At 37.3% G+C, this 13,777-nt stretch overlaps 2 long non-coding RNA genes across 2 annotated transcripts; both read left to right on the top strand.

Moving 5' to 3' along the window:
- The first annotated feature begins 3,105 nt into the window (after positions 1 to 3,105).
- Positions 3,106 to 3,988, top strand: LOC120515208. Its single transcript, XR_005630617.1, has 3 exons — positions 3,106 to 3,554; positions 3,675 to 3,727; positions 3,906 to 3,988. It is a non-coding gene; the product is annotated as an uncharacterized LOC120515208 (long non-coding RNA).
- Positions 3,989 to 4,081: 93 nt separating this feature from the next.
- Positions 4,082 to 4,940, top strand: LOC120515156. The gene is made up of 3 exons (XR_005630602.1): positions 4,082 to 4,426; positions 4,509 to 4,727; positions 4,829 to 4,940. It is a non-coding gene; the product is annotated as an uncharacterized LOC120515156 (long non-coding RNA).
- The last annotated feature ends 8,837 nt before the right edge of the window (positions 4,941 to 13,777 follow it).

Here is a 13,777-nt window from a genome sequence, read left to right as displayed (position 1 = left end):
ATGCAAGACAAGGTGCCAGTCCATCACAGGGTGAACACACAGATGCACACACACATATGCCAGGTCAGTTTAACATTGGCAGTCGACCTAATCTACATGTCTGTGGATTGTGGGAGGAAACTGGAGATATCTGGAGATACCCATGTGGACATGGCGAGGATATGCAAACGCCATACAAAGAGCATCAGGGAAGTGAACTCTCACCTCCTTGTTGCAAACAGGATTTTTATCTGTTATTTTAATCCTTGTAATATTTTCAGGTTAACATGCATCTATTTCCTTAACTGCTTATCCAGGGAAGGGTCACAGGGAAGCTGGAACATATTTCAGGCAGCACCCAGAAGACCATGCTACATGCTGCCCATCACCAATACATCTATGTATATAAACTGATAAGAGTTGTCTGTCTGTCATGCAAAAATGTGTGAACCAAGGGACCTTGAACCTTGTTCTTGTTTGTATTTGAAATCTTAAGATATTGTTTTTGCAGTGGTATGAAAAAATTGATGTGCTGGCTACCTTGCTAAAGTGATTGAGCCTTGGGTACTTCTGGTGGCAAGCTGCAGCTTGAGCATGTGCAATGGCAGGCAAAAAAAGTAAATCAGCATGTGCGTATATAATACCTGATAGGAAAAACAAAGTGACAATATGATCACAAAACATGGCTGACAGGAAAAGAGCAGACACGTGGACTTGGCTAAGACATCTGCTGGCATGGCACCGTGCCCAAAAACAACTCCAAGAACCACGTTGCACAGGCCTTGTGGCACAGGCTAACACTCCGATCATTAAAGAAAATCATACACAAAACCTAATGGCAAGAAAAAGAACAAGAACTGCTACCTCAGCTTATCATTAAACCAGATGGAAGAGATTTTTCACTGACGACAAATGAGAAACGGTGGGATGACAGCAACAACAACTACAACATTTATTTATATAATATGTTTTCATACAAATGATGTAGCTCAAAGTGCTTTACAAGATGAAGAATGAAAAAAGAAAAAATATAAAAATTAAGCAATACTAATTAACAAAGAATAAAGTAAGGTCCGATGGCCAGGGTGGACAGAAAAAAAAAATAAACTCCAGAGGGCTGGAAAGAAAAAAACTAAATTTGCAGGGGTTACCAAAGACATGAAACCGCCCAGCCCTCCCTAGGCATTCTACCTAACATAAATGATCTAAATCACATACTAAAGTTGCACATACTAAAGTGACAGGTCAGCACGATGAACAACACTAAAATATGAAAGTTTGGTGATTGAAAGTGGCACCAGACCTCATAGTGTTCCTCTTGTTGGCGCAAAAGTTCAAAAATGCATGCGGCGCTACTGGTTTACAGTACATCGAGAATACTCACTCACTAAAGTCGGCAGCATATTTTTTTTAAAGAACAAGGGAGCTTTGTCCCCTGCTTGCTTCGTTTGCCAATCCCCCCAGCCTGCTCTAAAGGAAAGTTTGTTGTTGCGTTTGTGAATTTCACTTTCACCAAACAGCAATTTTTTTAATTCTCGCGGACAGGCCTCTTCATTGAGAAGAAACACTACTTTTCCCTGATGGCAAGCTGAATTAGATGATCTACAAGTCTCCGACTTAAAGTTTAAATTGGAACAATATATTCAGTCTCTTTTCTCTGTTCCTTTATTTCACTGAGTAATATTTTCCATTTGTTTGTGCAAATGCGATTTTTAATATTATTTTTTTGAGGCTTTCAAATTTTAGTGCTTTCATTGTCTCTAACCTTCTCTGCATGTGTATCACGCCAAAGTTTTTGAATTCTTTACAATGTTCTACTTTGTCATCTACTCTTTGTCTTTTATTTCCGGTCCCGTGCGTGGTTAAATCTCTTGGCATAAAGGCTTGTCTCTTGGGATGTGAAAGTATCTCTCTGAAAAAGTCACGTTTTGTCCTAGGATATTTTTATTGTAATAGAGAGAAAAAGGCAAAGAATAAGCACGTAAGAGTTTAATTTACTTTGTACAAATAACAATCATAAATACATGGAGAGAACTTTCAAAATTCATGTAGACCCTGACACTATGAGGCATGATTAACGACTCTGCATAACCTGCAGCAGCCAGCATTAAAGGAGCTTCACGATCAGCAGCACCAAGCCACAAAGGCAGATGGCATGTGTTTGCAAAAATGGTGGAAGCGGCTGCTAAAGCATTTAAATAAGCTTAATTCATAGTGAAAACATATACACCATCTTCTGTTTATCTAATTCAGTTATTATTGCCTGGTGTCATAAATATGAGACAGAGTCATATAAAGGTTTGGGGCAGCCACCCGTATATTCTGGTATCCTGGCTGCAAAAGTAATGTTTTAGAAAATACAGCACTGATGTGCACAAAACCGAGTCCAAAACAGAACTGAGGGACTAGGGAAAAGATGCAGGTTTTTAAAGGGCAAGACGGAAGTGAGATCATATGGATCAGGCTCATGGTCTTCAGCCATTGGTTCAAGTCCGGACGTGACATCACAGGGGCGGGGCCGGCAAGGTCTTCTTTCATAGGCTCGGTCCCGGAAGTGACGTCAAAAGAGCCAGGTGGGATCTCCCGTGAATGGTCTACAGGAAAGGGAGAAAAAGAGTCAGTGCACTCTGCCACATCCCGGTATGCTTCGGAACTGCCCTTACTCAAGCCCTTTAGCTGCCTCCCATGTGTACGTGTGTGACACTGGCTATTTACTTAGCAGAGACAGCAATTCATATCTGCACATCAACAATCAGGGTAAATGCTACTTAACATTGTACAATTTTTGCCAATTGTAGCAGCATCACACAATTAGAAAAGCCATTTTTGGTGTTGTTTTTCAGATTCTCATGAGAAGCGTCACAATTGGTTGCTTTTTTTTATTTTTTTTAATTTTTATTTTTTCTCCAGCCGTCTGGAGTTTTTTTGTTTTTTCTGTCCCCCCTGGCCATTGAACCTTACTCTTATTCGATGTTAATTAATGTTGATTTATTTTGTTTTATAATTGTGTCTTTCATTTTTCTATTCTTTAATATGTAAAGCACTTTGAGCTACTGTTTGTATGAAAATGTGCTATATAAATAAATTTTGTTGTTGTTGTTGCTTCCTTCAGATCCAGCTTGGACACAGATCCAGGAAGCACAGGAAGAGAGAGAATTTAAGCCATACAAGTAAACAAAATTTGTATCAGCTGCTCATCTATGATATGTTTTATGCTAACCAGAAAATCTTATTTTAGACCAAATCAGAAGTACAATGCTGCACTTTCATCAAGTGATGAAGATGATGACAGACTGCCAGCAGCCCTGCAACCTCCAAGATTTTAATTTAAACAAAAAATAAAAGTAAGATGTCTTGTCAGTTTTAACTGTTAAGCACTAAATGGTTAACATGTGATATTTTTAATTTATATTTTTTAAGCTGGATGGTCCATACTATCATTATGATTGATGCAGCTATTCTCAGGACAAACATGGAAAGATACAATAATGGTGTCATCACTATGGAAATGCGATGTATGCTTTCAGCAGTTTCTCACCTGTTTGGCCATAGGCATGGCACTACACATACTGAAGGTATTTTGTCTTTCCTCAATTTACTCTCTGTGCTCTGTAAACATTCTGTTCATTCATTCAAAAGAAAATGTATATGCATGTTGATGTTTGATGAAGATATTTAAATTACACTTTTTACAGCATCCAAACAAATGTACAGCCCCACAGACAGGACAGCCTCTTTAAACATGCAGGTATGTACAGCACCTGTTTTCAGTGAACGTTGTCAAGATTTGGAAATTGGTCAGTTCTGTGGGGCCTGCAGCTCAACTGTCTTTTTTTCCAACAAAATGAATATCCGTATTTAATGAGCAGATTGATAATGTAGTGAAGTAAACATTTGCCCTCCCAGTATTGCATTTTATTTTTCAGGTCTAAGTTGTGCTTTATTCACCACATCAGCAAGAACAGCAGTTCATCTGAAATGTACTTCTACAATGACACATACAAGATTGCATGGGTATTATAACATTTTAATGTGCTGTGACAAAATATATATATTTTTTTAATTGTATTTATATTATTCCATGCTGTGACTAAATATTTTTTTAATTTTTTAAATATTATTTTATAACAAAAACACATCAGAATATCACTACATTTTGATATTTTGATAATTTCTCATTCTCAGGATCACTAGTACTATCATGAACACCATGTAAGTAGCTTGTGACTGATGTAGCCATTCTCAAGACAAAGATAAAATAATAGTGTGATCACTATGGAATGCACTGATGTTTGCATTTGGTAACCTCTCTTTCACCTTACTAGAATTGTCAATCAAAGTTTGTCATATTACTTGCTAAGTTATGTAACGTCATTTTAACAAGTTGCAGTAGCTCTGAACATTGGCGAATCCCAGCAGAACCTTCCTGATCACAATGCACTTGACAGTGAGTATTGTGTACACATAGTAGACAGAGTAGTAGTCTACTTGTACTTTTGTAATTTTGGATATATCCTCTTTTACATTAGAGGTTACTTCAGAACAACCATGACAGTGATGAGGAAGATGCAGGAGGAGCTTACAAACACGATCTTTGACATCATACAGAGACTGGACAATACAGAAAATACCCTGCAGATTACAAATAATGAATATGTTGATGTGGAGCTTCATTTTTCAACACAGGGGAGTCTCTGAAGGATATGGATTCCATGCTTGTTCAGGACCAGGAGCTTTGAGAGAAATTGGTAATTTCACAATCCATTTGTCAGAGATTGTACAATACAATTGTGGGTATTTGAACAGCTGTTCTAAGACATGCATGCTAAAATCTGTTGTTTTCCAACAGGGGCAATATCTGTCTTTTAAAGGAGGCAGGACAGTCAAAGAATCCATCCATCTATCCATTATCCAACCGGCTATATCCTAACCACAGGGTCATGGGGGTCTGCTGGAGCCAATCCCAGGCAACACAGGGCGCAAGGCAGGAAACAAACCCCAGGCAGGGCACACACACCAAGCACATCAAGCACACACTAGGGACAATTTAGAGTCGCCAATACACCTAACCTGCATGTCTTTGGACTGTGGAAGGAAACTGGAATACCCGGAGGAAACCCACGCAGACACGGGGAGAACATGCAAACTCCATGCAGGGAGGACCCGGTAAGCGAACCCAGGTCTCCTAACTGCGAGGCAGCAGTGCTACCACTGCGCCACTGTGCCGCCCAGTCAAAGAATCAATGAGGCAAATGATTCCCTGCCTAATGACAAATGCTGCTGCCCAGTTGTGTAGCCGGACAGGTGTGGGAGAGGAAATCTCTTTCAAGAACCTCAACCTGGAAAGCATCAACCACAGCATGGAGGTTTTTACAGCCTCTAACAAGCATCAATCCTTCTGGATGCCAAAGTCAATATAATTGTAAGTCAGTCTTTATTATTTCACTGGTGCCCATTAATACACTGTGTTTAATAAATAGTGTTTATACTAAATGCTGCTTTACTTGATCCTTGCTCTTATACCATCACACATTAATTATCATTTTTTTTTTGTTTTTGCTATTTTTGTACAGGTGGTATTGTATGTGAAAGGAGAAGATTGTAGATAAAAAGGTGCATCAAAGTGTATAATATTTGATTATCATTATTATTGTTGTTGTTATTATTATTGTTGTATACATTTTGCTCTAATAAAAATATTAAGAGTTGTACTAAGTGTGTTTTCTAGTTAATTGTTTCCTTACATGAGTGGTGGCCAATTAATGAATTGCCAACAACAATATTTGATATTAAGATACAATGAAAATGCATAATGTGGCTAAAGAGCTGTTTGGTTTTGGCTGCTAACGGTCCACTAGTGGCCCACTGGACCTTTGATATCAGGGAGTGTTTATTCCAGGCGTTACCTGTTTACATGTAGCCATAAATGCTCAAACATTTGAATTAAACTTTTTTGTGTACTTAAAATGAATAATAAAAGGTCCAGGCAATAAACTTTGGAAATGTTCCTTGACTGTTATAGTTACATTATGGTGCAACGTTCATACATAATGTTCTATGAAGTCAGAGAAAACTCTACACCTTAACGTCCCACTAACATTAAAAGATAATGTTATTGCAACATACCTAATTTCTATTACAACATTCAGTTGTTTACTGGGTTTAAATTGCAAACTATGAAATCAAGTTTTCGTGAGACTGTAAGAGGCGCTCGTTTTAGGCAGGTGTGAGTGCGGCTTGGAGCACAAGATGGAAAAGAATGGTGTGCAATAGCTGATAAATATGACAAAAGTAAACCTGCCATGTGACAGAAAAAACAAAAATGCCTATATTCTAGGGTCACTGACTAACCGTTCATGATGAGACTTGTATACGTTTATGTATTCAAGCCGTTGGTCTTCTGTGGCTAATAGTTCACCTCTTTGTCTGCACTGCTGCATGCCTGCCATGAGCACACTCACTTCTCAAAGACTTCTGATTGTAGCAACTGCTGTGCCTTCCAAGCCTTCAAAGTAAACTGAATACAACTCCGAGTCCTGCCACATGCAAAAATTCGCTGACGACACTGCTATCATGGGCTGCATCAGGAGTGGGCAGGAGGAGGAGTATAGGAACCTAATCATGGACTTTGTTAAATGGTGTAACTCAAACCACCTACACCTGAACATCAGCAAAACCAAGGAGCTGGTGGTGGATTTTAGGAGGCCCAGGCCCCTCATGGACCCCGTGATCATCAGAGGTGAGTGTGTGCAGAGGGTACAGACCTATAAATACCTGGGAGTGCAGCTGGATGATAAATTGGACTGGACTGCCAATGCTGATGCTCTGTGTAAGAAAGGACAGAGCTGACTATACTTCCTTAGAAGACTGGCGTCTTTCAACATCTGCAATAAGATGCTGCAGATGTTCTATCAGACGGGTGTGTTGAGCGCCATCTTCTACGCGGTGGTGTGCTGGGGAGGCAGCATAAAGAAGAGGGACGCCTCACGCCTGGACAAACTGGTGAAGAAGGCAGGCTCTATTGTAGGCACAGTTAATCATGGAGAATTCACTGTATCCACTGAACAGTGTCATCACCAGACAGACAAGCAGCTTCAGTGACAGACTGCTGTCACTGTCCTGATCCACTGACAGACTGAGGAGATCGTTATCTCCCTCACACTATGCGACTCTATCTATCTATCTATCTATCGACTTCATGAGAAAGTGAGGGCTTAACATTGAAGAGTCATGACATAACTCAAACTATGGAACGGACTCATTCACTTGAACACAGTTAAATGTGAAGCCTGTTTTTAAATGGAAGTTTTGCCACATGATTAAACCGTTTTTTAAATGAATAGTAATTTTTGTATTTCTTTACAGTTCATGTAGATCTTTGAATTGCATATTTCCTTGCTATGTGTTTCATTTAGACTTAAATTTGCTAGCACCGTTTACTCCTGCAGTGTGGCTAATGTCTGCTGGGATAGGGTCGTGCTCTTGATAAAGTGTACAAAATGGATGGAAATTTCAAAAGTAAATATACTATTCATTTCAGGACTCTAGAACTGCTTTGGTGTGTGTCTGTGTGTGTGAGAGAGAGAGACAGACAGAGTGATAGTGGACTCTCATTGATTGTCATCTTGTGTAAAATATCACTCTCTCTCTCGTAAGTGTTGTTGCTGGCTGAGGACTTAGTGATGATTCAGGATACAGTAGTAGGTAGGCCGATTTTGTTTTTAAAGAATTTTAACAAAAGAACCCCTACTGAGAAGCAATGGTGAATCTTTAAAAGATAAGTGTAGCATTTTTAGTTAATTAACTATAAATGTTGTAGCATAATGATAGAATTTAAGTCTTTTCATATTGCATTATGAAGATATTTTTAATATGCTATTGAATTTATTTAAAATCAAAAAGCATTCCATACAAGCAAGTCACATTTTACAAAACTAGGCTCAAATAAAGCCAACAGAGTAAAACTTAAATAGTAGGAAAGATAAATAAATAAATAGAAATAGAATAAAAATAGGAAGAGAATCCACTTCCTCAATTTAACTTCTTATTCTAAAATGTTATTGATTAGATCCTGCCAGGTTTTGAAAAGGTTTTGTAAAGATCCTCTAAGTGAGAATTTGATTTTTTTCTAGTTTCATGTAATATCAGTTACCATTGACTTCAAAGAGGTGGGTTAGGATTCTTCCAGTTGAGTAAGATAAGTATATGTGCTAATAGTGTAGTAAAGGTAATTACCGTTTGTTTGTCCTTCTCCACTTTAAGCCCATCTGGGAGTACACCAAACACAGCTGTTAGTGGATTAGGAGAGATTGTGACACCAAGGCTGTCTAAAATGCATTTAAAGATTTTGGTCCAAAATGATGTTAATTTGGTGCAGGCCCAAAACATGTGGCTCAATGAGGCTGGAACTTGATTGCAACATTTGTAGGTTGCATCTTGCCCTGGAAACATTTTGGACAATTTTAAACAAGACAGATGCGCTTGATATATAATTTTAAGTTGAATGATTGTATGCTTTGCACATATGGAGCTCGAGTGAACTATGTGCATTGCTACCTTCCACTCCTCCTCTGAGATGTTGAGTGAGAGATCCTTTTCCCATTGTACTCTGGGATCTTTGAAAGGGAGGAACTTTAAAAAGTTTTTATATATTATTGAAATGCTATCTGAGTCCACAAGACTGATCAATATTTTTTTCAGAATAGAGGTCGGTGGGAGGTGAGTTAAATTGGGCAGGTTTTGTTTAATAAAGTTTCTAATTTGAAGATATGTGTTGCTGGAAAGTTAAATTTGGAGTGTAATTGTAGGATGCAAAGATGTTGTCTATGTACAGATCTCTAAGTGATTTAATCCCTAATATTTTTCAAGAATATTAAAAACTGCGTATGTTTGAGAGGGTGGAAAAAGGTGGTTCTCCTGCAGAGGTGCCACAGAAAAAAGCTTCTCTGTCTTAAAGTACTTCCTACATTGGATCCATATTCTAAGTGAATGAAGCACAATTGGGTTATTAGTATATTGCCAATGACTTGTATTTATTGGGGTACAAAGTAAGGAATATAATGAAGTTTTATAGGATTTTATTTCTATTGCAGACCAAGCCTGTGTATGTTCATATATTTGTGTCAATGTCCATGTTTTTATAACTTGTATATTTACCATTCAGTAATTAAAAGTTAGGTAGAGCCATGCCACTTTCTGCCTTAGGTCTTTGTAGGGTTGTCCTTTGGATACGTAGATGTTTTGATTGCCAGATAAATTTGGTTATGATTGAATCTAACTTCTAAAAAAATTATTTATTGATGTATATTGGAATGTTTCAAAAGAGAAAAAGAAGCTTAGGAAGGATATTCATCTTGACAATGTTAATTTTTCCAGCTAAAGTGAGAAGAAGGGTAGACCATCTCTGCAAGTCTTGATTAATATTTTCTATGCAGACAGCAAAATTTTGTTGATAAAGCACTTTATGTTTACTTGTGATGTTTACCCCTGGGTATTTAAACTGATCTGCGGTGATAAAAGGGAGGGTGTGTAATCTAATAGTGTTTGCATGACAGCTCATTGGAAAGAGCACACTTTTATTCAAATTGATTCTGAGAGCAGAATATGAGTGAATATTTTACATTAAACAGGCGTCAAAGATTGGAAGCTAAGTGTCTGCCTTTAATAGATCCAGTTTGGTCTTGTGATATTAGCAAAAGAAGCACTTTCTCAATCCTTCTAGCTAGGACTTTGGAGAGTATCTTAACATCATTATTCAGAAGTGAGATTGCCCTGTATGATGCACATTGTAATAAGTCCTTATTTCACTTAGGAAAGAAAGTAATTAATGCTTGGTGAAAAGTTAGAGATAAAATTTTATTGTCTCTAGCTTTTGTAAATGTTGCTAATGAAATGGGAGCTAACTTTGAGAATTGAAAATTAAAAAATTGAGAATTGTTTATTAAATTCGGCAGGGTAGCCATCAGGGCCTGTTGCTTTCCCACTCTGAAGTGAGTTTATAGCATCTAGTAATTTTGATAGTGCCAGAGATTTATCCTATTCCTCTGCACTAAGGGTATCTAGTTGTGGTATGTGTAATGCATCCAAAAACATATTAGGTTGTGTCTTTTCTTCTTTAAACAGAGTAAAATATAAGGACTTATAACAGTCTCTAAATGTTTGCATTATATTTTTATGGTGAATGATTTTGTCTCTGTGTTGGTAATTGCTGGGTTAGCATTGTGAACTTCCTGCTTGTGGATTTGTTGAGCTAAGATCTTATTAGCTTTCTCTCCGTGTTCATAGTAATGATGCCTTGATTTAAAAATTAGTTGTTCTGTTATGGTGTTATTTCAGTGCCACTATTCTGAGCGCACGTAAAAAAATATTGCAAGTGCAAGTGTTGCATTTTGAGGAGAAATTTATTTTGAGCGTACAAAAGCTGAATTTGAGTGAACAAAATTCATTGCTGCGTGCAAAAAATGTATTTCAGTGTTTGCGCTTATCCATATACACACACACAATAGCACCCCCTCTCGCTCAGTTTTTCATTTGCTTGCTGCATGTGTTGCTAGCGCTCACAACATTCTCTGCTGCGAGCGCTCAACTCTCTGTACACCGTTATAAGTGTGCCACAAAACCAACCAATCACAGACTTGGTTTCAAAAATTCTGATTGGCTCTTACGGTCTCCAATCAGCTCGCTAGCTGCTGCATTCCAGAAACAGTCCGAAATGTAGCTAAATCCAGCTAAACTCAATTAAACCCCAATTTGCGGATAATATCTTTAATTATTTTATTTTAAAATTGGGGAAACACTGAAATACATTTTTGCACGCAGCAATGAATTTTGTTCACTCAAATTCAGCTTTTGTACGCTCAAAATAAATTTCTCCTCAAAATGCAACACTTGCACTTGCAATATTTTTTATGTGCGCTACAATATTTTTTTACGTGTGCTCAGAATAGTGGCACTGAAATAACGCCATATTCTGTTTCTTTAGTTGTCAAGAGGCTGAGTTCTATATGCAGAGCGTGTCTTTTCCTAAGAAGTGCCTCATTTGGATACTTGGCATGTTCTTGATCTATTCTTGTAATTTCACTGATTAGCTCAAAAGATGAAAGATGAAATAATCTGTCCCCTTAAGAAAGCTTTCAGAGTTTCCCAGAGTATTCCTGCAGAGACCTCTGAGGATATATTTGTCTCTAAAAAATATCAATCTGCTTGGATATAAATTCTGTACAGTTCTCGTCTGCTAATAAAAATTGGGTGAAGATGCCAGCTGTAAGATGAGTATGTGGGGCATAGTGATTTTAGCGACATTGATCAAAGGGGCATGGTTGGAGATAACAATAGCGTCGTACTTACAAAATTTAATCGTAGACAAAAAAATTGTTATCTATTAAGAAATAATCAATTCTTAAGTAACAGTGATGTACTGGTGAATAGAAGGAATATGCTCTTGACTTTGAGTTTAGAACTCTCCAGGGGTCTGATAAATTGTGATCAGTTACAAACTGTGTAATTGTTTTTGCAGTGTTAGATGCCATATCCCCTGTGGCAGGAGACCTATCTATGTCTGGATTTAAAACATCATTAAACTCCCCAGACAATATAATTTTATGAGTGTTCACATTGGGAATGGATGCAAATATGTTTTGGATGAAGTCCCCATCATTCACATTGGGTGCGTAGGTGTTTAACAAAATCAGTTATAGTTAAATAAATTACCCATGATGATCACATATCTCCCTTTGGAATCAAATACTACACCTGATACTACAAATGAGATTGTTCTATGTTTATGAATTACCACACCTCTAGTTTTCTTTGCAAAGCTGGTATGGATTATTTGTTCAGTCCAGTCTCTGTGCAGCCAAAACTGATCCTTGCTTAATAAGTGGGTCTCCTGCAAATATACTATTTTATCATTAAGACCTGTTAGGTGAGAGAATTCTTTCTCTTTAATTCTTGATTGAGACCTTTAACATTCCAGTTCACAAAGTTAACTGTTTGGTCATGGAGACATTGGTTCTCAACTTTTGTTGTCATTTTGTAGTCTTAATTTAAGATAAAACAGCTTTGACCTTAATTTCCAGTTTTTGCCATGAAGCCTATTGTTACGTTGGCACTTATAATTATAAGGATTAAAAGTGTAGATTAGAAATAGATTGCTCTCTTTTTCTTCCCCCTAGTCCTCCTGCCCCCACATTTTGCCTCTCCATGTGAAGCTAGACCACACTTCACAAAGTCCCAGTCCACTGACATACTTAGAGACAGAGTACGTCCAAAACAAATCAAGCCCCTCAGCAGCGGCATATGAGGATTAAAATAGAGATATGTATTCACAATAAAGTCCAAATACTATAAGCAAAAAATATAATCTTAAATAGCCCATAAAGAGTAAACCCAGAGAATGATGTTAAACAGTCGCCCTAGATAAGCATAGTAAGCACTAATATAATAAGACAAGGATATGATGTTAAACAGTTCCCTTAAAAAAAAATAAAAAAAATTACTCATACATACATATATGCATATAATTGTAATTAAAACATAAACAGAGACTGGCCGAGAAGGAAATAGGATGAATAATTATGATATGAGTATCATTGCAAGCGAATCAAACAGCAGGTAAGATCTTCTTTGACATGTCAGGTCGGGATGCACCTCACAATTGTATTTCAAAAAGTTTTGGGATCAATTTTCTTAGATTTTTTTCTGCTTCCTCTTCAGAAGTAAAAATGCAGAGTTTGCCTTGAATGTTCACTTTCAGTTTGGCAGGATACAAGAGGCTGTATCTGATCTCAGCTTTCCGTAAGCACTGTTTAATGTTGTAAAATACAGCACATTTAGAAGCTGTTGAGGGAGAGAAATCAGGGAAAATACGAATGTAGTTATTTTCAAATATAATCTCTTGTTTCTATCTGAGAAGTAGCAATGTAATTTAAAATGTAATTTTTCAAAATGCGCGATGACAGCCCTAGGTTTTGAGGTATTTGATCCACATTTGCGGTAAGCTACTGCTATCTTAGTGTCTGATTTGAAGTCCTCTTCGATTATTTTAGAGAATAGTTCAGGTATGAATTTCACTGGGTTTGAACTTTTACGATTCTCAGGGAGACCATCAATTCTAAGGTTTTTCCTTCTGCTTCCATCTTCTAGTGCAGCTAGTCTGTCTCCAAGCACTTTGCATTCAGAATTTGTAGTCGTTGCTTTTCCATTAGTGGTATATACCAGTTGTTCAGGTATTTCAATACGAGTTGAGAACATTTGCTTAATGTCTTCAAACTGAGCACCAAATACTTTAAGTTTATTTTCAGATGTAGATGCATTTTCCTGTATTTTTTCCTCAACTTTTTCTAGCATACAGGGCAATCTTGGTTCACGACCATAATTCGTTCCAAAACTCTGGTCGTAACTCAATTTGGTCGTGAACCAAAGTAATTTCCCCTATAGGATTGTATGTCAATAAAATGAATCCGTTCCAGACCGGAAAAAAATGAACATTTGAAAAATACGTAATTTAACAAACCACCAAGAAAGTAACATTGCAACAAATCACACTACGAACCGCTTGCTAAAAACACTTTTTTTTAATGAGTTTTAAACACAGGGAAAAAAATGAACATTTAAAAATATCATAATTTAATAAACCATGTCTTACCACACTATGAATGGCACTTCTTTTGCAAAACTTTTCAAACCATCCTCTACTGGCTTTAAATTCCTCACTTTCGTCACTCGTAGAAGGATAGTTTTGCAGCAAATCACTATGAATCTTCCTGGCTTTCTTTCATAACATCGCCTCTTTTACACT

This window comes from Polypterus senegalus, chromosome 14 (assembly GCF_016835505.1).
Source record: "Polypterus senegalus isolate Bchr_013 chromosome 14, ASM1683550v1, whole genome shotgun sequence".
In the NCBI taxonomy this organism is placed as follows: domain Eukaryota; kingdom Metazoa; phylum Chordata; class Cladistia; order Polypteriformes; family Polypteridae; genus Polypterus; species Polypterus senegalus.
The sequence above is the reverse complement of the archived record's forward strand: the minus strand, read 5'-3'. Positions and strand labels throughout refer to the sequence as shown.